The sequence below is a fragment of the Pseudorca crassidens genome, chromosome 3 (genome assembly GCF_039906515.1).
Source record: "Pseudorca crassidens isolate mPseCra1 chromosome 3, mPseCra1.hap1, whole genome shotgun sequence".
NCBI classification, from domain to species: domain Eukaryota; kingdom Metazoa; phylum Chordata; class Mammalia; order Artiodactyla; family Delphinidae; genus Pseudorca; species Pseudorca crassidens.
In genome coordinates this window covers 135,624,620-135,645,884 of record NC_090298.1, presented here as the reverse complement: position 1 = coordinate 135,645,884, position 21,265 = coordinate 135,624,620, and the positions used below count along the sequence as shown (strand labels likewise).

Genomic DNA, 21,265 nt, shown 5'->3' with positions numbered 1-21,265 from the left:
TATATGAAAACCCACAGCCAACATCATTCTCCATGGTGAAAAACAGAAACCATTTCCTCTAAGATCAGGTGCCCACTCTCACCATTATTATTCAACATACTTTTGGAAGTTTTAGCTACAGCAATCAGAGAAGAAAAAGAAATAAAAGGAATTCAAATCAGAAAAGATGAAGCAAAACTGTCACTGTGTGCAGATGACACGATACTATACATAGACTATCCTAAAGACAATACCAGAAAACTACTAGAGCTAATCAATGAATTTGGTAAAGTAGCGAAGTAAAAAATTAAGGCACAGAAATCTCTTGCATTCCTATACACTCATGATGAAAAATCTGAAAGAGCAATTAAGGAAACACTCCCATTTACCATTGCAACAACAAAAAATACGTAGGAATAAACAAAAGACCTGTATGCAGAAAACTATAAGACACTGATGAAAGAAATTAGAGACGATACAAACAGATGGGGAGATATACCATGTTCTTGGATTGGAAGAATCAACATTGTGAAAATGACTCTACTACCCAAAGCAATCTACAGATTCAATGCAATCCCTATCAAACTGCCAATGGCATTTTTCACAGAACCAGAACAAAGAATTTCACAATTTGTATGGAAACACAAAATACCCCGAATAGCCAAAGCAATCTTGAGAAAGTAAAACGGAGCTAGAGGAATCAGGCTCCCTGACTTCAGACTATACTACAAAGCTACAGTAATCAAGACAGTATGGTACTGGTGCAAAAATAGAAATATAGATCAATGGAACAGGATAGAAAGCCCAGAGATAAACCCACACATATATGGTCACCTTATCTTTGATAAAGGAAGCAAGAATATACAATGGAGAAAAGACAGCCTCTTCAATAAGTGGTGCTGGGAAAACTGGACAGTTACATGTAAAAGAATGAAATTAGAACACTCCCTAACACCATATACAAAAATAAATTGAAAATGGATAAAAGACCTAAATGGAAGGCCAGACACTAAAACTCTTAAAGGAAAACATAGGCAGAACACTCTATGACATAAATCACGGCAAGATCCTTTTTGACCCACCTCCTAGAGAAATGGAAATAAAAACAAAAATAAAGAAATGGGACTTAATGAAACTTAAAAGCTTTTGCACAGCAAAGGAAACCATAAACAAGAGGAAAAGACAACCCTCAGAATGGGAGAAAATATCTGTAAATGAAGCAACTGACAAAGGATTAATCTCCAAAATATACAAGCAGCTCATGCAGCTCAATATCAAAAAAACAAACAACCCAATCCAAAAATGGGCAGAAGACCTAAATAGATATTTCTCCAAAGAAGATATACAGATTGCCAACAAACACATGAAAGAGTGTTCAACATCACTAATCGTTAGAGAAATGCAAATCAAAACTACAATGAGGTATCACCTCACACCGGTCAGAAAGGCCATCATCAAAAAATCTACAAACAATAATTGCTGGAGATGGTGTGGAGAAAAGGGAACTCTCTTGCACTGTTGGTGAGAATGTGAATTGATACAGCCACTATGGAGAAAAGTATGGAGGTTCCTTAAAACACTAAAAACAGAACTACCATATGACCCAGCAATCCCACTACAGGGCATATACCCTGAGAAAACCATAATTCAAAAAGAGACATGTACCACAATGTTCACTTCAGCACTATTTACAATAGGCAGGACATGGAAGCAACCTAAGTGTCCACCAACAGATAAATGGATAAACAAGATGTGGCACATACATACAATTCAATATCACTCAGCCATAAAAAAAGAAACAAAATTGAATTATTTGTAGTGAGGTGGATGGACCTAGAGTCTCTCACAGAGAATGAAATAAGTCAGAAAGAGAAAAACAAATACCGTATGCTAACACATATATATGGAATCTAAAAAAAAAAAATGTTTCTCATTAACTTAGGGGCAGGACAGGAATAAAGATGCAGACATAGAGCATGGACTTGAGGACATGGGGAGGGGAAAGGGTAAGCTGGAACAACGTGAGAGAGTAGCATTGACATATATACACTACCAAATGTAAAATAGATAGCTAGTGGGAAGCAGCAGCACAGCACAGGGAGATCAGCTTAGTGCTTTGTGACCACCTAGTGGGATGGGATAGGGAGGGTGGGAGGGAGATGCAAGAGGGAGGGGATATGGGGATAAATGTATACATATAGCTGATTCACTTGGTTGTACAGCAGATACTAACACACCAGTGTAAAGCAATTATATTCCAATAAAGATGTTAAAAAAAAAATCATACACCATGATTAAGTGGGAGTCATCCCTGGGATGCACGGGTGGTATTGATAAAACATATAAATGAACGTGATACACAACATCAATAGAATGAAAGATAAAAATCATAGGAACATCTCAATAGATACAGTAAAGCACCTGACAAAACACCATATCCTTTCAAGATAAAACTCTCAACAACTTAGGTATAGAAGGAACATACCTCAACATAACAGAAGTCACAGATGACAAGCACACAGCTAACATCATATTCAGTGGTGAAAGACTGAAAGCTTGTCCTCTAAGATCAGGAACAAGACAAGGATACCTACTCTCACCACTCCTATTCAACACAGTACTAGAAGTCCTACCAAAGCAATAAATTAAGAAAATGAAATAAAAGGCATCAGAATTGGAAAGGAAGAAGAAAAACTGTCTCTATTTACAGATGACATGATTTTACATACAGAAAACCCTAAACACTTCACAAAAAAACCGTTAGATCTAATTAATGAATTCAGTAAAGTTGCAGGATATAAAATCAGCATACAAAAATCATGGGTTTCCCTGGTGGTGCAGTGGTTGAGAGTCTGCCTGCCGATGCAGGGGACATGGGTTTGTGCCCCGGTCTGGGAAGATCTCACATTCCGCGGAGTGGCTGGGCCCGTGAGCCATGGCCACTGAGCCTGTGCATCCAGAGCCTGTGCTCCGCAACGGGAGAGGCCACAACAGGGAGAGGCCACAACAGTGAGAGGCCCACGTACCGCAAAAAAAAAAAAAAAAAAAATCAGTAGCATTACTATACTTTAAAACTGAATTCTCTTAAGAATTGGAGAATGGGACTTCCCTGGTGGTCCAGAGGCTAACACTCCATACTCCCAATGCAGGAGGCCCAGGTTGGATCCCTAGTTAGGAGCTAGATTCCATATGCTGCAACTAAGAGTTCTCATGCCGCAGCTAAGGATCCTGTATGCCGAAACTAAAGATTCTGCATGCTGCAACTAAAGACCCCGCGTGCCACAACTAAGACCTAGTGTAGCCAAAAAATAAATAAATATTTTTTAAAAAAGGGAACTGAAGAATATTACCCCACTACAATAGCATTAAACAATAAAATATATAGGAATAAATTTAACCAAAGAAGTAAAAAAAAAAATCCTTACACTGGAAACTACAAATCATTGATGAAAGAAACTGAAGACAAAAATACCCCACAATTATGGATTGGAAGAATTAATATTACAATGTCTATACTACCCAACGCCATCTACAGATCCAATGCAATCCCTATCAAGATTTAATGGCATTTTTTATAGAAGTAGAAAAAACAATCCTAAAATTTATATGGAACCACAAAAGACCTCATATAGTCAAAGCAATCCTAAAAAGAACAAAGCAGGAGGCATTACACTTCCTCATTTCAAACTATATTATAAGGCTATAGTAATCAAAGGGATCAAGATGGCAACGTGAGAGGACATGAAGCTCACTGCCCGCCACAAACAAATCAGAAATATATCTACACGTAAACAATTTTCACTGAAAACTAAGTGGAAACTGGCAGAAGGCCTGTTGTACAAACAAGGATGTAGGAAAGATATACACGTGATCAGGTATGAAGGGAAGAAAAGATGGGGTCAGGACCTGGTGCTCCTGGAAGGGGACTCAGAGGAAATGGAAGATTATAAGGGCAGACACCTGCCCTGGGAAGTGAGCAATTCAAGCCACAGATTAGGTGCCCCAGTCCTGGGGTGCTACGTGGAGGAAATTAGATATTTTTCCAAAGAAAATACTGAACGGCCAACAGGTACATGAAAAGATGCTCAACATCACTAATCGTCAGACTTCCCTGGTGGTGCAGTGGTTAAGAATCCGGCTGCCAATGCAGGGGACACAGGTTCCAGCCCTGGTCCAGGAAGATCCCACATGCCGTGGAGCAACTAAGCCCTGTACGCCACAACTACTGAGCCTGCACTCTAGAGCCCGCAAGCCACAACTACTGAGCCTGCATGCCACAACTACTGAAGCCTGTGCACCTAGAGCCCGTGCTCTGCAACAAGAGAAGCCACTGCAATGAGAAGCCCGTGCACTGCAATGAAGACCCAACGCAGCCAAAAATAAATAAATAAATAGATTTATTTAAAAAAAATCACTAACCGTCAAGGAAATGCAAATCAAAACCACTGTAAGATATCACCTCACTCCTGTTAGAACGGTTGCCATCAAAAAGACACAACAAGCATGTGGAAAAAAGGGAACCCTTGTGCACTACTGGTGGGAATGCAAACTGGAGCAGCCACTACGGAAAACAGTATGGAGGTTCCTCAAAAAAGTAAAAATAAAGCTACCATACAGTCCAGCGAGTCCACTTCTGGGTATACATCCAAAGGAAATGAAGTCACTATTTGAAGAAATACCTGCATCCCCACATTCACTGAAACATTATTTACAATAGCCAAGATGTGTCCACTGAAGAAAATGTGGTACATATATATAATGGAATGTTATTCAGCCATAAAAAAGAAGGAAATCCTATCATTTGTGACAGCATGGATGCACTTGAGGGCATTATGCTAAGTGAAATAGGTTAGACAGAAAAAGACAAATATCGTATGATCCCACTTATATGTAGAATCTAAAAAAAACAAACAAATGAACTCATATAAAAAGAATCAGATTTGTGGTCACCAGAGGTGGTGGGTTGAAGAAGAGGGAATTGGTTGATGGTGGTGAAAAGGTCAAGTGTCCAGGTATAAAATAAATGAGGAAGTCTCAGTTTATAACTGGGGAAATATGTACATGATGACCATAGTTAACACTGCTGTATAGTATCTTTGGAAGTTGCTAAGAGATTAAATCTTAAAAGTTGTCATCACAAGGAAAAAAAATTTCTTCTTCATAACTATATGAGATGGACGTTAACTTACTATAGCAATTTACAATATAAGTATGACAAGTCATTATGTGGTACAGTTTAAACTTATACAGTGTTGTATGTCAATTATATCTCAATACAACTGAAAAAAAAATTAAAAAGCCAACTTCAAAACAATAGAACGTTTTGTGGAGTTCTTACTCACCCTTGACCTACCCCCTTTCCAGTGCTGCAGCAATCTTAGTCTTGAGTAGCCAGACGCCCAATTCCCAGTTTTCCCCTCAAACTAAAGGGAGAAAGAGCAAACTTGATTGCAAATTATTGTGTATTTCTGCTCTAACGTGTCTTAAGGATACCTAAAACCCTGGTGTGGCAGAAAAAGCTGTGAGGCAGAATACAAATCCACAGACGTCTGGAGCAACAGACTGTGGGTAAAGATACATAACAGACCATTTAAGGCCATTTGGAAATACAGGACATTCAAAAGCTTCCACGAATATGGAGGAATTTAAGAAAGCCACATGCAAGACCAAGACACACGCTCAGAAAACTCCTGAGACCTTAAATTTTTACCTCGGGCTAATCCCAAGATTAAGAGTATCCTAACTAAGTGATGAAGGAGTGTCCAAGCAAAGAGCAAATATGTAAAGACAGGAAGAGGTAGATGGTCTTTTTTTGGGTTTTTTTCAGTGTTTTTTTGTTTGTTTCAGCTCCTGAGATTCATGGAATTCTCTGTCAAAAGATTAGCTGAACACAAGCTACAGGAACAAAGTCTTCAGTGATCACACATGACAATATACAGTCTTTGCAGAAATAGTTTGGAAAAGTCCCAAAACAAATTAACTACAATGGCCTTCAAAAAATTTAAAAAAGCAAACCCTGGGGAAGGCAAGGAGTCTAATTTCCAGAGTTACCACATAATAATAGAAAAACATTCAATTTTTAGCAAAAAAAAAATCACAAGGCACATAAAGAAACAAGAAAATGTGGCTCATTTAAAGCTGACAGAACCAACTCTGAGGAAACCTAGATATCAGACTTACTAGACAAAGACTTTAAAATAATCATCTTAAATATGCTGCAAGTAAATGGAAAACATGGACAAAGAACTAAAGGAAATCAGGCAAACAATATATAAACAAAGCTGAAATGAAAAATTCACTAGAGGAGTTCAACACCAGGGTTGTGAAGGGAGAAAAAAAGGACTGAACACAGGACTATTAAAAATATCAACTCTTACAAACAGAAAAATATATATATATGAAGAAAAGTGAACAGAGTCTAAGAGACTTGTGGGTCACCACCAAGTCAGTCAACATACACATTTTGAGAATCTCAAAAGGAAAAGAGAAAGAAAAGGGCACAGACATTACTTGAAAAAACAATAGCCATAAGTTTCCCAAACTTGAGGGAAGACACAGATCTACAAACCCTGAAGTAGGATAAACTAAAGAGACCTACACCAACACACATCATAATCAAATTGGCCAAAGCCAAAGCAAGAATTTTGAAATCAGGAAGAGAGAAGCAATTCATAGTATAAAGGATCTGCAATAAGATCATCAGTCAATTTCTCATCAGAAACCTTAGAGGCCAAAAGGTAGTAAGATGATATATTTAAAGTGCTAAAAGAAAAAAAATTGCGAACCACGATTTCTATATTCAGCAATACTGTCCTTCAAAAATGAGGGAGAAATTAAGATATTCCCAGACAAACAAAAGTTGAAGGAATTCATTACCACTAGACCCACAATACCAGAAATGCTAAAGAGAGTCCTTAATGTTGAAAGGAAAGGATGCTGGACAGTAACTCAGTCATACTTGAGAAAAGATAAAGTTACCAGTAAGGGTAAATATATAAACCCATATTTTAAAAAAAAACAACAACATTGTTGTCATTTTAGTTTGTAACTCCACTTCTTATTTTCTACAGAATTTAAAAGATGAATGCATAAAAAACAATTATAAATTAAAGATGTAATTTTTGACATCAGTAATATAAGGGGGGAAGAACTTTGTAAGAGAGGAGTTTATGTATGCAACTGAAGCAAAGCTGCTATCAAGTGAAATTAGTTACATTAGGATATTCTATATAATCCCATGGTAACTGCAAAAAAAAATCTAAAGAATATACATGAAAGGAGATTAAAAGGAAATCAAAACATGTCACTGCAAAATATCAACTAAACACAAAAAAGGTAGGCCGTAATGGAGGAAAATGAGAGACAAAAGAGCTATAAGATAGATAGACAGACACAAAACAAATAGCAATGTGACAAAATAAGTCTCCCCTTTTCAGTAATTATTTTTAAAGTAAATAGATTAAACTATCTAATCAAAAGGCAGATAATGGGGGAGGTGATATCAACAGATGAAGGACTAGGAAGTTCTAGTTCCTCATTCCCCACAGAAATGCAAGTTAACATCAATATATGGGCCAGAATACCTTATGAGAACACCACTAAATTGGAAAAACCCAGTTTTCCTCCTCCTGAGTAGGAAGAAACCCAGTCCTTCCCTCCTTTGTTCTCTCCTGTGGGTCTTCTTTACCACTAGCATAGAACGTTTCACTTCTGACACTTCTAGTGACTAAATTCGGGGTGGGGGGGTCCATACAAGTAACTCTCTGCAACACCAGCTGGGTGTCCAACAATTCTGACACCATCTACCTGGAGACAGTGTCAGATCCCACAGGTTAAGGGCTCAGTACCACAAAACTGCTCCCCACATCAGATGCCAATTACAAGTAGTAGGTCCCCAGGTTACCCACAATTTCTGTCTGACTTGGCTACAAATCAGGGGTTCCCATGATCCCTTCCTTGGGTTCAATGAATTTGCTAGAGCAGCTCACAGAATTCAGGGAAATGCTTTATGTTTACCAGTTTATTAAAGGATATGATAAAGGATATAGATGAACAGCCAGATGAAGAGATGCACAGGCCAAGGTATGGGGAAAGGGGGCAGAGCTTCCATGCCCTCTTCAGGCACGCCACTCTCGCAGCACCTCCATGTGTTCACCAATCCGGAAGCTCTCTGAATCCTGTACTTTGGGGATTTTTATGGAGGCTTCATCATGTAGGCATGATTTATCATTAATCCCGTTTTCAGCTCCTCCCTTCTCAAGAGAATGGGGAGTGGGTGGGGCTGAAAATTCCAAGCTTCCAATCATGGCTTGGTCTTTCTGGTAACCAGCCCTCATCCAGGAGCCATCCAGGCACCCAACCAGAGTCACCTCATTAGAACAAAGGACACTCCTATCATGCAGGAAATTACAAGGGTTTCAGGAGCCCTGTGCCAGGAACCCAGGTCAAAAACCAAATATTAGGACAAAAGATGCTCCTAGTGCTCTTATCACATAGGAAATTACAAGGATTTCAGGAGCTCTGTTCCAGGAACTGGGGCAGAGATCTATGTATATTTTCTATTATCTCATAGCCCACACCATGGGCTCTGGCCACAGACCCCTTTCAGCAAAATGATACCCAAGTCAAAAGACACTGGCACATTACTAGAACCCCATGCAATCATTAATAATCATTCCAGTTCATCATTTTGTTGTATGAGGATGTTTCCCAGGGTTAGGCCACTCCGGTTTGCAGTCTTTCATTCGATCATATCAGGTTCCAAAAGCAGGAGTGGTTTCAGCAAACATACGGCTTCACTCTTTCAGACATCTGATATAACTGACCTAAGAAACAATGTCATCTCTTGCTCTGAGCTCTTTTGAGGTACTAATGTAATACTGAATTTACCTTTTTACATAACACATTTATTCACTACTTACCCTTAGCTACTATTCCTCCTTCTCTTCATTTATACCGAAACTCTTCCATTTTTGGAAGGTTCATTAGATTCAACCATTGTGCTGGTCTAGGTTGCAGAAAGCAATATTAGCCTAGCAAGTGCCTTCCCTCAGTCCACTCCCATTTAGAGAGGGTGAGGTTATGTAGATACAGAACTAGTGGGCTATCTTTACCACCAAGCAATATAGCTGCATTCAGTCTTGTCAGATGGGATGAAGGCACATTCTGCCCCATCAGGCCCTTAGGAATTCTGACTTAAGGTTTAAAAATATAGTTATAGTTTCTTGCTTAGGAATCAATCAACTTGTATTTGCAGCCCTGGTCACATGACCACTGCCATCAGGTAGGAAAAACAAACAAAAAGTTGAGGTGATGTGACGTGAGGAAGAAAAAGAAGAAAAAGAGAGGAAAAAAAAAACTATAGCTATTATACCAACGTCCTCCTCCTTTGGCAAGAAGGTAAGTCATATCAGCATCCTTTGTCACCCCTACTTCCCTAGATCCACCAGAAAAATAGAGGAATCTATCCAGTGGGGACATTCTTCTAGTCCCACTCACGTTTAATATGAGTAGACACTCATGAAGGTGTGTAAAGCCAGCCCTTCATGCCTTTATTTTCCTCCATTTTAGACAACCAATGCTTCAAATGCCCATTCCAATCTTCTATCAAACTAGTACTCAGAGGAGAATATTTCTCTGCCCATTGTTGGACATTACAGACTGTAAAATGTGTTCCTTGGTCTAAAGAAATGATAGTCAGCAACCCAAATTGGTATAGTATCTTCTGTTCCAGTTCTTTCACAGTATTCTGAGCATTTTCATCTACCATTAGGCAGGCATAGCCCTGTCCAGAGTCAGTGTCTATTCCCAGTGTCAGGACCCATTTGTAGCCCCCCATGGCTACCAGCATTGTCTCATATGCCAACCATGATCAGAGCCTTCCCACCAGGGAATCTGCCATATAGCCATGTGCAATCTCTGTCTCTCTCGTTGACAAAGAGAACTTCTCTTACTGGCGTTTTGTACATGAGAGTACAAGAAGACTATGAGGAAATTCAACCCATCTTTACTTTGCTGCAGTGACCCCTATGTCCATACATGTCACGGACCCAGGTGGCCATCTCAAGGGAGCACACAGGAGTATCTGCTTGCTGATTCCAATCACCTACTAAACCTGGAAAAGAGTTCTTCTGATGGGCATTGACATGTTCTACTTTAATGCACCCCTCCAATTTCCACAAGCCTGTGCCCTACAAGGGCATCCCTTTAATGGGCCAGGTTTCCATTGCCCTCCTGCCTGACCATATGGCCAGTCTATTGGCCAGCATCCATGAATCAATAAAAACCAAACATAGGTGCTTATACCATCGTTCAATTCTTCCATCACTGTTAGGATAACAGCATGCAAGTCAGCCCACCAATCTGATTTGAAGAATTCAGAGTGGTGGCCTTCCAAATAGGATGCTGTCCATTCACCTTCTAAATGTCATCCACAAATGCAGCAACTCTTTGTTGGTCAGTTGAGAGTTCTTTATAGGGCAGTGTCCAAGTGACAAAGGAATCCAGCAACTCCTCACACAGTTACAGAGACAGTCCTAGAGAAAAAGAAGCCCCCTACTCGTGAGTATCTCCTTGCACTCCCCAGGCAGCATCATCCTGTATAAACCATTTCTATTTTATTATGAAATTCTTCCAGGCACTGACATCCCCATTAGAGTGATTCTCTGACATCACCCTACACATTGAGCATTTCAGGTTTTAAGATAATTTTATGTCCTTCAGTCATAGGGGTAGCTTCAATTAATAATGTCAAATGGCAAGATAGTAAATGCCCTTCAAATGGAAACTGTCTAGTATAAATTCCCAGTAGTGATCGCTGGGAGGCATTCACAGGCTGTTGTCATAAACCACAGTCTAGGCTCCACGGGCTATCACACAGAGAATTTGTCCCTACCAGCAATCCAACTTCTATTCCACACTCCTTACTGGTTCCTATTTATCATGTCTGATTAATATTGCTCAAAGGGTAGAGTTACATGCCTTCTGTTTACAATATTAGGTAGGGGAAACATCCCCCAGATACAACGTCCATCCCCATAATACAATCAGAAAAAAGAGACACAACCACTTCACATAGAGCCTGTTCAAACAACAATTCTACAAACTTCAATCTTAATTCTATCAACCCTCACTGTGGCCTCCATTAGGATCACATCAACAGGTTTTGTGTTACAATATTAGGTAGGGGAAGTGTTCCCCAGCCAAACACAGTATCGATTCCCATAAAACATTCAGGTAAAGAAGACACAATTTCTTTACATAAAGCTTGTTTAAACATTTCAACTTTCACAATCTTATTAACTCTTACACTTTTTTTTTTGGCTGTGCCACGCGGCTTGTGGGGATCGTAGTTCCCTGACCAGGGACTGAACCCAGGCCCTTGGCAGGGAAAGCACAAAGTCCTAACCACTGGACCGCCAGGGAATTCCCAACCCACACTTTTATACTCTCTAAATCTAACTGTAGCCTGTGTCACGGCTTCACCAATAGGTCTTGGTACCACAGTTCGTAGGACTCCTGTATCAATCCCCTGACCATTTTACCCACTCATGTGCAAAAGGCTTTGGGTCCTTAGTAAGGGTTGAGCCAAGGTACCCTGGCCCTTTTGTCAACTGTCAACTTGATTAATCTGCCTAACCACTGCCCCAAGTGACTGCTGGCGAGGTTCCTCAATGTAGTCTCTGCCTTCTGGCTTTTTACTTCTCCAAACTGGGATAAATAGAGCAGACTTGTTTGGGACCCCTACATGCTGGGGGACCAGCAGGAGATCCCTTTGGCTAACACCCAGTCTTTGGTATGGCTGTATTAAAACCTTTGTTTTAACCCCATCAATGTCCATTTTATTCATCCCACTTCTTTTCATTTTTTTAAATTAACATCTTTATTGGAGTATAAGTGCTTTACAATGGTGTGTTAGTTTCTGCTTTATAACAAAGTGAATCAGCTTCACTTCCCCATATTTCCCCATATCTCTTCCCTCTTGGGTCTCCCCATATCTCTTCCCTCTTGGGTCTCCCCCCCTCCCACTCTCCCTATCCCACTCCTCTAGGTGGTCTTCATCCCACTTCCTAACAACCATCTAAATAAAGATTTCCACCCTGCTGAGACAAGTCCTGTGACTCTCCCTTTTCTGTTTCACCTTTCTTTCACCCCTATCAATATTTGCTTAATTCACCTTATTCCTTAATAACCATATAAAAACTTCCACCCTGCTAAGACCAGTCTCTTGATGCTTTCCCCTGCTTTTTCTTGCTCTCTTGTCCCAGGAACGGGGGTCAGAGACCAATGGAAAACCAAGCCAATAGAAAACCAAGAAGGGATTCCATTGAAAAGGGTAGGAAAAGTTCATGGCATTTTGCACACACATGCTTCTCCCCCATCTCAGTATAGTTAGGTGCAACTAAGAGAAAACCTAGTTCTGGTTTGCCTGGGGCCTGCCTGAGGGACAGATTTCTGTCTCACCAGACTTGGAGCACTGACAGGCATGTTGGCGTAGTTTGGAAGACACTGAAAATGTAGGCAGGTGCCACAGCACAGTAGCTGCAGAGATTCTGCAGTTCAGCAGGCAGATGTCTGGGAGAGCAAGAAATCACAAGCTCCTGAGAAGAAATAAGGACAAGCAGTGTAGAGAAATTAAGACAGTTAAAAAGTACACACACAAGTCCAGAGAACATACATCACTAGAAAAGGATGGGGAGGTCCCAAACTTCCAGGTGGGCTGATTGGTGAAAGTATTCTGCTAAATGAAGCCAGTCCATTACGACCCGGACAGGAAGTTGCTTTGTCAAATGGCCAAATCTCAGCAACAGATCACAAAGTATACAAAGAAACAAGGAAACATGGCCCAATCAAAGGAACAAAATAAAACTCCAGACTGGACCCAAAAGAAAAACAGGTTGCTGAATTTCTTAATGAAAAATTCAAAACTACTTCTTAAAGATATTCAATTAGCTAAAAGAAAACACAGATATACAACTAAACAAAATCAGGAAATGCATGAACAAAATAAGAATATCAACAAAGATAGAAACTATAAAAAAGAACCAAACAGAAATTCTAGAGCTGAAAAATATAATAGCTGAGCCAACCTTACCCTGATACTAGAGCCGGACAAAAACACTAGAAGAAAATTAAAGACCAATAGCCTTGATAAATATGAACAAAAATCCTCAATAAAATACTAGCAAACTGAATTCAAAAGCACATTGAAAGGATTATACACAACAAAGTAGGATTTCTGGAATGCAAGAATAGTTCAACATGTAAAAATCATGTAAAATAAAACATGTTCATATTAATTGATGCAGAAAATGCATTTAACAAGATTTAACACTGTTTCACGATAAAAACACTTAATAAACTAGGAATAGAAGGAAACCATCTCAACATAACAAAGGCCATATATGAAAAAATATCACAACTAACATCGTATGAAATAGTGAAATACTGAAAACTTTTCCTCTACCAACAGGATCGAGATAAGGATGCCCACTCTGGCCATTCTACTCAACGTAATACCAGAAGTCCTAGCCAGAACCTTTCGGCAAGAAAAATAAATAAATAAAAGGCATCCAAATTGGAAATGAAGAAATAGCATTACCTGTTTGTGGATGACATGATCTTATATGTAGAAATCCCTAAAGGTTTTTTAAGAACCTGTTAGAAATAATAAAAAATTCAGCAAAGTTGTAGGAATCAAAAGTAACACACTAAAATCTATTCATTTTAGTTGCATTTCTATACACTAACAATGAACAATATGAAGTGGAAATTAAGTAAACAATTCCATTTACCACAACATTGAAAAGAATAAAATATTTAGGAACAATCCTAACCAAGAAGGTGAAAGAGTTGTAAACTGACAAAAAAACATTAATGAAAACACTTTAAAAAAAACACCAAAAAATGTAAAGACATCTCAGGTTCATAGACTGGAAGACTTAATGTTGACAGTATGTCAATACTACCCAAAGTAATACACAGATTCAATGCAATCTCTATCAAAATTCCAATGGCATTTTTGGTACAAATAGAAAAAGCCACCTAAAAATTCACATGTTATATCAAGGAACTCCAATGGCCAAAACAATTTTGAAAAAGAACAAAGTTGGAAGACTTACACTTCCTCATTTCAATACATATTACAAAGCTACAGAAATCAAAACAGTATGGTACTGGCATTAAAGACAGACATATAGATCAATGAATCAGCAGAGTGCCAGAAATAAACCTTCATGTATACAGCCAGGTAAGGGTGCTAAGACCACTCAGTAGGGAAAGGACAGTCCCTAACAAATGGTGTTGGAAAAACTGGATATCGTGCACAAGGATAAAGTTGAACACTTATCTTGTATCATATACAAAAATGAACTCAAAACATACCAAAGACCTAAATGTAAGAGGTAAAATTATAAAACGCTTAGAAAAAAACATAGGGGAAAAGATTCATGACATTGGATTTGGCAATGATTTCTTGAATATGACACCAAAAGCAGAGACAACAAAAGCTAATACAGACAAATGGGACTACATCAAACTTAAAACTTCATCAAAGGATATAATCAACAAAGTAGAGAGGCAATGCATGGAATGGGAGAAAATATTTGCAAATTACATCTTACAAGGAGTTAATATCTAGAATATATAAAGAACTCCTATATCTTAGTAACAACAAAAAAAGTAACCCAACTAAAAAGTGGACAAAAAACATGAACAGTCATTTCTCTAAAGATATACAAATGGCCAATAAGCACACAAAAAGATGCTCAACATCACTAATCACTAGGGGAATGCAAACCAATAGCATAATGATTTATCACCTCACACCCATTAGGATGACCACTATCAAAAAAAAAAAAAAACAGAAAATAACAAATGCTGTAAGGATGTGGAGAAATTGGAACCCTTGTGCACTGTTAATGTGAACATAAAATGGTGCAGCCACTATGTAAAACAGTATGATGGTACCTCAAAAAATTAAAAACAGAACTACCATATGATCCAGCAATACCACTTCTGAGCATTTAACCAAAAGAATTGAAAGCAGGGTCTCAAAGAGACACCCAGGTTCATAGCAGCACTATTCACAATAGCCAAGAGGTGAGAGCAACTCCCATGTCCACCTACAGATGAATGGGTAAAGACGATGTGGTCTACACATAGAACCTACAATAGGTAGATCTACAATAGAACATTATTCAGCCTTAAAAGGAAATCTTACCACATGTTACAACATGGATGAAACGAGAACATTATGCTAAGTGAAATAAACCACTCACAAAAAGACAAATACTGTATGATTCCACTTACATGAGGTATCTAAAGTATTTAAATTCATAGAAACAGAAAGTAGGATGGTGGTTACCAGGAGTGGGTGGAGGGGAAAATGGGAAGTTGATGTTTAATGGGTATAGTCTCAGTTTTGTTAGATAAAAATGTCCTGGAGATTAGTTGCACAACAATGTGAATATACTTAACACTACTGAAATGTACACTTAAAAGTGGTTAAGATGGTAAATTTTATTTCATGTGTTTTTTACAATTAAAAATAACAAAATGTAAAGCAGGCATTATCAGAGAAAATGAGGGTAACTTCACAGGGAAAAAAGGTGGAACTCATCAGAAAGATATAGTAATTTTAAACTTTATGCATCTAACAATATAACTTCAAAATACAGTAAAAAGTAATAGAATTATAGAAATTGACAAATCTATTGTAACAGTAAGAGATTTCAGCACACCTCTTCCAGTAACTGATGGTCAAGCAGACAAAATTACTGAGACTTGAACAACAGAACTGACATGTTTGACCTATCCTACTTAAAGGGAGACAGGGAATGACATTAGCAAGGTGGTGGAATAGGAATGCATCTCCCTAAACAAACAATGATTTGGAAGGCAACTACAGACAAAAGTGCCTTTGTGAAAGCCTTGGGATCCAGATAGGAGGTTGCAAAACCCCAGTGAACCCCAAGGCCAAGGATAGCTGCTCTAAAAAGGCAGGCCCACACCCTGGTGGCAAGCTCACATGGTTCTGCCAGCAAACTGAAAGCAGTCCCAACTCCCTACAGACTCAGCTCCAGACCTGCCTGGTCACGGTCCTGTAACCATCTGACAAGGGACCCAGGAGGAATCATGCATCCGTACCCCTAGTAACAGGCCTACCATCCTTGGACCAGACTACAGATCCTGAAGCAGCCCTGTGACCTGGCTCTAGCCCTGCTCCCAGTCCTGCTCACCCAGGGATCCAGCAACACCCATCTGTGCCCCTGGCAGCAGGCCTGCCAACCTTAGTGCCAGCTGTGGGTCCTGAAGTGGCACTGAGACTTGGTTTCAGCACTGCTCCAGTGTGGTCCTAGAACAAGTCCTGCCCACCTGGGGATCTGGCAGGAAACCAACCAACCAGCAAAAAGCATTTAACCATAAAGAAAATGATTGATAAATTCTACTACATTTAAATTAAGAACTTTTCAGCCCATCAGAATAAACTCAAAAATGGGAGAAGTTATCTGCAACAAATATAAGGGATTAGCATCTAGGAGGTAAGAATAATCTATGATATATAAAGAAATCCCAGACACAATTAAGAAAAACACAAATAACACAACAGGAAAATGGGCAAAATGGTATCAGGAGGCACTTCTCAAAGGAAATACAAAAAGAAGACCGACATGAAAAGATGCTCAATCTCATTACTGTTCAGGAAATGAAATTAAAACCACAATCAGATACCATTTCACAGACACCAAGTTGGCAAAAATTTTAAAGGCAGAGATTATCAAGTGTTGAAAAGGACAATGAGTAATGCAAGAGGCCACATACTGCTGAAAGGAGTGTAAACAGTATGCTAGTATCTACTAAAGTTGAACATGCACAAACCCACGCACCCAGCAGTCCACCCCAGGTATTTACCCTAGAGCAGGGGTTCTCAGCCTCGACACGCGCATTAGGAGTCGGACAATTCTTTGGTGCGTGGGAGAGGAGGAGATGGGAAGGCTGTCCTGTGCATTGTAGTATGTTTAGCAGTGTGCCTGGCCTCTACCCACTAGAGACAAGGAGCACACCACCTCCCAGTTATAACAACCAAAAGTGTTTCCCTTTCTTCCCTTACCCCTATCTCACCTCACCTCCCTCACCCCTGTTTGAGAACTACTTCATCTGTGCACCAGGAGACCAGGACAAGAATGTCCACTGCAGCACTGTTTACTTAGAGTAACAAAAACTAGAGACAGCCCAAACGGCCATCAACAGAATGGATGCAGTGCAATACCACAGAAAAAGTGAGTGAAGAACTTCAGCCACACACACGACTGAATGGATCTCAAATAAAAGACAATAAGCAAAAAAAAAAAAAAAAGAAAGAAAGAAAACTTGCTACATGGTTTCATTTTATAAGGATCAAAAAGTTAAACAAAACTAAAATATTATCTGGAGACACATACACATTGTGAAACTATAAAGAAAAGCAAGGAAATGATTAAGAGGAACTTCAGAATAGTAGTTACCTCTGAAGAGAAAAGATGCAATTGGGGCAGACATACAGGGAATTGCTAAGATTTTGACAAGGTTCTATTTCTTAAACTGAGTGGAGTGTTCAAAGTTCTTTCATGACTCTTTAAACTGTTCCTATGCATCTTATATGTTTTTGAATGCATATTTTGCACAGTTATACATGCACTCACAAAGGCACAGGGACATTCTCACACACCTGAGCAAATATGATCAAATTGACCCATTCAATGTCCTTTGAGAAGACCACTGTCTGCAGTGACATGGAAGTGGCAGGCAGAAGGCATTCATCTCTGGTGCTCCAGGGCACATATATCTTTTGCAGTTAGAGGAAGAAAATTAGAATACAGTCATCTCCGCACTCAACAGTCTGTGTCTCTCATGAAGAATCCCTTACAGAATCCTCATAAAATCATTTACCTAAATTTTCTCAAAGCCCAGCTAGTCTGCATCCCAGCTTGTCAACCCAGTGCCTCTGCTCACCCATGTCCTCCTCTGGTCCACTTGACAGTGCACTTAACTTCCTCTACAGCTTGTGAGAAGAGCTCACTGCCCAACCAGACCACAAGCTCCAGGCACCAAGGAAGTGAGTCCCCACAGGCATTCAATGAATCTGTGTATGTAACCACAACCTCTACAGGGCTCCTGCCTCCCTTCTCTTCTGACCCTCCTTGGCACTCACACAGGCTGGTTGCAGATGCCAGGTATCTGAGGTATGGGAGAAAGACTTTGGTCCTGCAACTCCCCAACCTCCCATTCACACGTATGCAGTCTGGTAAGAATGTGGACTATGGAGCCAACAGGGGTGAGTTGTGTGACTGCGGGCAAATCACTTACCTTCTCTATGCCCTCATCTCCTCACCCACAAAATGGCATCTGCATGGTATCAACCCTTGTAGGGTTGAGGATGAGAGTCAACGCCTGTGAAGCACACACAACAGGCCTGGCTCTACAAGTGGTAGCTATCTTTTCAGATCCACAACCCTTCACCTACAATTCTCAAATGTCAAAAATGTTGTGAAAACTGAACATTATTTCAAAGTTTGGGCAACAAACTGCCTGGCAGCAAAACCTGAAAATATCTGAGGCTCTTTATAATTCCTATTTCTATTACTTACTATAGATATTGATAGATATTGCTACAGAAATCCTATGTTTGATTAAGGAGTGCTTCAGTGTGACTCTGATAAAATTCAAACATTCTGACTTTTCCCCATGTCTGGTTGGGTTTGGGTCAGAGAGTATGACCTGTGTTACCATTTCACAGTCACACCACTCTCAGCAGCTCATCTCATCACCTTTTCCTCTACTGTACCCTAGGCTGACCCTTATCCACTCACCAACATTCAGTGACAGCCCCCAACCAGTCATTCCCACGCCAGCCCATAATCATAGCCTAGGGAGAACTTCCCGAGGTCACAATCCCACGAGCCCTGGAAATAGGTCAAGGCCCCTAACAGCTGGGTCCCCAGCCTTCTCCCACCTAGGCTCAGGCCAACTCACGTCCTGCAACCTCCTTCTCCAAGTTGAGGCTTCCTCTATCACAGATTTCACCTCAATTACAACACATGACCCCACCACATGCCCTCTGATGGCAGGGTGGGTGCAGAATTTATTCATCTCTGTATCCCCAGAAGCCAACACAGCTCCTGGCATACAACAGGCACCCAATAAATACTTGCTGAACTGAACAACTTGTGCTGCTAAGAAAATGGCCATACTGCAGGGCATCCTCCTCATCCTGTAGCAGGCCTTCATCTTCATCTTCACTTTCTGGCTTTAAGACAGCTATTTAAAAAAGTACTAGGAACTCTTAATATTTGATTGCCCCTAACCAAAATGCATTCTCTAAGATTCTCTGAAACTCTGCATAGGAAATGTCTATCAGTGGAGACCCAATTGATACAGTGGACTAGAAGTGGGTGACTTGGAGCTGTGTTTTGCGCATATTGGAATGGAAATGCTTTTTTTTTTTTTTTTTTTTTTGCAGTACGCGGGCCTCTCACTGTTGTGGCCTCTCCTGTTGCGGAGCACAGGCTTCGGATGCGAAGGCTCAGTGGCCATGGCTCACGGGCCCAGCCGCTCGGCGGTATGTGGGATCCTCGCGGACCGGGGCACGAACCCGTGTTCCCTGCATCGGCAGGCGGACTCTCAACCACTGCGCCACCAGGGAAGCCCCTGGAAATGCTTTTGAGATAACCCAGAAAGGTAGCGATAGGCCACAATCCCTGTGGGTCTGAGATCGAGAAATGGCCTGGGCTGAAGTGATAAACAAGTGAGTTTTCTGAAGATTTATGGAATGCTCAAAGCCACAAGAATCCTTGAAGCCACAAGAGATCATGCAAGGAAGCCCACACTGAAAGAGAAGCTGGCCAAGGAGGGCATCTGCGGAGATCTGAGGGAGGAGGTTGACTTGAGAAGTAGGAGGAGAAGTAGGAGAGGCTGAGCAGCCAAGGGCCAGATGGGTCAAGGGACAGAGGTGACCACCTATGCCAAAGCTGCCGGAAGGCTCAACTGGACGTTCTCAACTGGCCCTGGCATCCAAGAAGAAAAGCCTCTTTGATTTGAGATCTGGTGGTCCCAAGGGCCACTCTGAAGGATCTTGGAGGTAAGGGGGCTTCTACTGTTTAAAATATAAATTTTTCCAATGAGACACGACAACTAAATGCATCTAAATCCTGACTTGTATCCTATACCACAAAAAGGAAATGGACAAGAAGAGCGAAAAGAATCTGAATAAGGCCTGTAGATGGTAGGTGTCCTGGTTTTGCTAATTGTTCTGTTAAATAAGATGTTAACATTTGGGGAACCTAGGTGATTAGAATGTGGGAATTCTTTGTACTAGTTTTAAAACTTTTTTCAAATTCTTAAGTTACTTCAAAGAAAAATTTTTTTAATAAGACATTTTATAAACGTAAATGCCTCAAAGCTAAGCCAGGTGTACCACAGCTCAGGAATGGCCTTTGTGAAACGGAGTCCTCCTCCTTCTTCTCCTACCCATCTCAATACCAAACAAAAAGGGGGAAAAGGGGAAAACAAAGACCCTATGCAACGTCGGCGATCCCAGAAGCAGGCAAAAACTATGAATGCCAGAAATGCCCTGCACCCAGCGCGCCCCGCGCGGAGTAGCCTCTCCCCCTAAGGGGCGTGGCGTGGGAGCCGCCCCCCCACCCACCCCGCCCACAGATGTCCGCCCACGCCGCCCCCAATCTGCCCCGCGTCAGCCTGACCCAGCCCCAGCTCCGCCCACAGTCCGTCCGGCCTCCAGCCCGGGCCCGCCCCCGATTCCTACCAAGGGTCCCAGCCACTCCTCCCTTAGTACATCCTGCGTTTAGCAGGCCCCGGTCCCGCCCACAGCCCGGCCTCGCCCAAAGTCTCCCGCCCCCAAGCCCAATCCGCCCCAGCTGAGTCCTCCCCGGTCCCAGCCCAGCCTCCCCGTCCCGCGGCGAGAGCGCCCCCGTGCGGCCCTCTGAGTTCCGCGCCCGGAGGTCCATTGTCCCTGTCCTGGTCCCACCTACCCGTAGTCCGCCCGCGGCAGCGAAGGCCAACGCCTCGGGCACCGTTGAGAAAACGCAACGCCAGGGCGCGCCGCTCCCACAACCAAGAGGGGCCCAGTAGGCGGTGCAAGCAGGACGACGCCTACCTGCGCCGAACGGACCGAAACCTCGTGGGTTCGCGCCAGATACCACCGGCAGCGCAGAGCCCAGAGCGCCGCTGCCCCGCCGGCGTCGGGCGTCGCGGCCGCGCAACGTCCGGCACGAGAGCGCTCGGTTCCCCT

The 21,265-nt window shown here is 41.3% G+C and overlaps 1 protein-coding gene across 6 annotated transcripts in view; it reads right to left on the bottom strand.

Annotated features, from left to right (window-relative positions):
- The window catches only part of PGBD2 (piggyBac transposable element derived 2), a 29,809-nt gene that overhangs the window by 8,244 nt on the left and 300 nt on the right, over window positions 1-21,265 (bottom strand). For 2 of the 6 annotated variants that reach the window (XM_067732446.1, XM_067732450.1), the window contains exon 1: window positions 21,131-21,259. The exons of 1 other annotated variant lie outside the window; for it this stretch is intronic. The gene's annotated coding sequence lies outside the window, so the exon portion shown is untranslated. Of the gene's footprint in view, window positions 1-21,005; window positions 21,260-21,265 lie in introns of those variants that run through there. 3 more of the 6 variants (XM_067732445.1, XM_067732449.1, XM_067732447.1) reach the window with 3 other exon arrangements.